A 4,013-nucleotide genomic window follows, 5' to 3' on the forward strand; every position below is an offset into this window, starting at 1 on the left:
GCTTTATTATCCCTACTATCTAATATCACATCCTGTTGTGTCATGGAGCTGAGTGGTTTTTCTAAGGAAAATCAGGATTTCGCAATGTAAGCCTCAATATTATACATACTGATTTATCTAACTGTTATTACAATGATTTAAAACACAAATATTGCAGCACCCAACACAAGCTTCCCAAACATATTAGAGAGAAAGATACCTACTTTGATGGGTTTATATCAAATCTTATGCACTTCAGTAGCATTTAATATGCCACTGAGGACCCTCAGCACCTATAAAACATGTTGAACAGAATCTCACTGCTTTTATTTGGTTTATGTGATCAGGTTTTGGTAGTCAGGGGATTTCAGGGGTGTCCTTTGTGAAAAGAGACCAGGGGTTGTCCCCATGCTGGACAGAGCCAGGGCCAGCTGACTCTAAAATGAACCCTCTCCAGACCAGTGTTGAGCCCCATCAGTAATGCTGGTGGTTCCTCTGTGATAATATATTTAACAAATGGCAAAAATTACTGGGCAACAGCTGTGAGAGAGGAATGAGAAAAGTGTGAATGAAACAGCCCTGCAGACATGTATGTCAGTGGAGAAGGAGGGGCAAGAGGTGCTTCAAGTGCTGTAGCAGAGATCCACCTGCAGCCCATGGGGGACAAAGATCCACCTGCAGTCCATGGGGGAGCAGAGACCCACCTGCAGTCCATGGAGGTCCATGGGGGAGCAGAGATCCACCTGCAGTCCATGGAGGTCCATGGGGGAGCAGAGATCCACCTGCAGTCCATGGAGGTCCATGGGGGAGCAGCGATGCTCCTTCAGCCTGTGGGGGACCCCATATGGGAGTGGGTGGATCTGATGCTGGAGCAGGCTCCTGGCAGGAATGATGGCCTGTGGAGTGGTGCCCATGCATACACAGGTTTTCTGCAGGATCTGAGATCCTGAGGAGAAAGAAGCAGCAGAGCCAAAGTATTATGGACTGACTGAAACCACTACTGCCCATTCCCTGCATCACTCAGGGAAAGGAGTTGAGCAGCTGGGAATGAAGGAGTGAGACTGAGCCTAAGAACAAGGGTTGGGTCAAGAAGATGTTTTTAGTTTTGTCTTTGCTTCTCGCTATCCTACTCTATTTTCAATTTGCAATAAAATAAACTAATTTCCCAAAGTCAAGCCTGTTTTGCCCATGACAGTAATTGGTGAATATTGTCACTGTCTATCTAACCCTAGGAGCTTTCTTGCCTTATTCTTTCTCCTTGTTCTTTTGAGGATGGGGAATGGGAGGGTAGCTTGGTAGATCTCTGACAGCTAGCCAAGGTTCTCCTTTACACCTTAGGCAAGACACCCAGAGAAAAATAAGAAAGCAAAACAAACATATTTGAATTTATTGCAGCTCAGGGGGGAAAAAAAATCTATGTGACTCTGTAAAAAGCAAAATAAGATCACGGTTACTGAAAATTCAGTAATGATTCTAAATTTTAAGTAGATTGATAGATGCAAAGACCTTCTACCATTCAAACACACTGAAAAAACAAATCAGCTTTACTGATAGTGTTCAAACACAAGTAATACAAAAATCAAAATGGGAGTATGAAAAGATTTATCTGGAATTCAATGACTTGTGGCAACATACTATCTCAAATGTATCATCAAGGCCTTTAATGATCTGGGAACTACCCACTTTTTCAGAATATTTTTGAGAATAAAGACACCCCAAATTATATTAAAAAAAATACTTTTGTTAGAGGGAAAGCAACTGTAGGGTTTGTCTGGAAACTGAGCATGATGTCAGGGAACACTCTTAAGCTCAAACACAGACTGGCATTCCTATTTCTTTCACTGACTATCAGTAAAATACATCAGTCCAGAAGGTGCAACTAATGAAGGATTTAGAACAGGCAGCTAATCGAGCCCCACTATACCATGCTGTGAAGAATGGTCTATCTAAACATGCAAATAGGCTATCAGTAGCAAAACTATGTGTTTCTCTCACTGAATAGTTTGGCTGACTTAGCTTACGTTCTCAAACTCATTAATAAGAACAGAAAAAAATTATTGTATGGTATTCTTTCTTGTACTAAAAGAAAATCCTGTTAAAAGTCAACTATTTTCACTGTTCACTTCTAATCAGAGGTCTGCTCAGTTACACTGCCTTTTTGAAGATGTACTCTGTGTCAATAGTTTCTTTGTAATTGTCTTGCTTTTTCTTCTCTTTTGCCAGTCCTATAACTGACAAGTCTGAGGCAGATGATAGCAATATTAATGTATAATATTAATTATCTTAACAGACTAGGAATACTTCCTAAATTGCTGTTATTCTGAGCATCTGAATTTTTGGCTTGTGGATTCTCACACCTGAGTCTCACTGAAAATATTATTCAGGTTCTGGTGTCTCTAACAAGAAAATTTACCTGAGAGCCATTCAAGAAAAAAATTATCCTGCCCTATTTAGAGGTGTATCTTAACTGCTGGTATCAAAAGCAAACAGACAGTACCAGCCAACGACCTGTACCATCTGGTTTATGTGGCAAGGGGCAAGGTAAACCACGTTTTTTATTAATGTTTTTTCACAGCTTATTTATAAACCATTGTGGGGTGTGGCAGAGAAGGGTTCTTAAGAAACCCAACAACTAGTATTAAAAAAATTTGAGGAATGAGGTCAGATTTGCAGGCTGTGACTGTTCCTGGACTGAATCCCATCAGTGATACAAGCAGAGAGACTTTATCACAGACTCTGGGGGTTGTGTGAGCTGCTCCTCACTGCAGGGAACCTTGTGCTGGCACCGTGGGGCATATCCACCGCCTGAGGCTTTGTGTTTCTGCAGTTACATGTCACTGGGATCCTGAAGATGCCAGTGATGCTAAGAAGAACTGGGTCTGTAGTTCTCTAGGGATTTACTCAAACATAACAGAGCACAGAGTTTCCTTCTGCTGCTACTGGTCCCCTTTCAGCAGTCACCACTGCTCCAAGGTTATTACTGAGAATGCAGCAAACAGCCTTAGGAAAGAAATGGCATACGGGATCAGGGAGAAACATGCTTTTGTTTTCTTCTTAGACATAAAATTATTCACTAAAATGTTGTGTAGTGTTAAAAATAGTGTTAAAAAATCCCCTACCAGTAAGAAAATGCTTAGCATTGATTCTGACACAGGTAAAATTTCAAACGACTCAGAAGCAGCTAGATCCTAAGATCAGCAGGGGCACCTGCTGTGTTTTATTTGAAGCAGTGCCTTTGGTGACACTCTCCACCCGGGACCCCGGGCAGGGGGTGCAGAGAGGATGGGATGCTCCTGGCACTCAGGGCTGCGAGCTCTGAACGCTGGCCGTGCACAGCAGGGCACACTCAGCAGCGGCAGCCCCGGGCCGCGGCTCAACGCGGTGATCTCCTTCATCCATGCCGTGCCATGCCGTGCCATGCCATGCCATGCCGTGCCGTGCCATTTCGCCCAGGGAGGAGATGGAGTCTCCGTTCCTGGAGGCGTTTAAGAAAAACTGATGTGGCACTCAGTGCCATAATCTATTTGACATCGTGGCGGTCGGCCACAGGTTGGACTCGATGATCTTGGCGGTCTTTTCCAACCTAACTGATCCTGCGATTCCCTGCCGTGGAACCATAGTTTGCGCCCCTGCAGCCGCCCTTGCTCTGTATATCCACACAGAGGCTGCCCGGGAGTATCCCGAGCGGCGCTAGGAGGGCACCGTTGTTAAACCGAACCAAGCAGGCGGCCCAGGCGTTTCAGGCTTGGCTCTGTTCCCGGTTACTGCCAGCCCGCGGCCGGGGGTCGTAGGAAGGTGAGCGACCGCAGTCCCGAGGGACGAGCGCCGCGTCCCAAAGCTCCGCTCCGCTCCCATCCCGGCCCGGCCGCGCTCGCCCCGCCCGCGGAACTGCGTGCACGGCGCTTCCGGGGCGGTTCGGGGCAGCGGCGCCGGGCGGGAGGCGCCGGGTAGGGCAGGGCAGGGTAGGGCAGGGTAGGGCGGCCCCGGGCCGCAGCGGCTCCTTCCCGGGGCTGGAGCGGCTCCTTCCCGGGCCG

This window comes from Cinclus cinclus, chromosome 1 (genome assembly GCF_963662255.1).
Source record: "Cinclus cinclus chromosome 1, bCinCin1.1, whole genome shotgun sequence".
Lineage (NCBI taxonomy): Eukaryota > Metazoa > Chordata > Aves > Passeriformes > Cinclidae > Cinclus > Cinclus cinclus.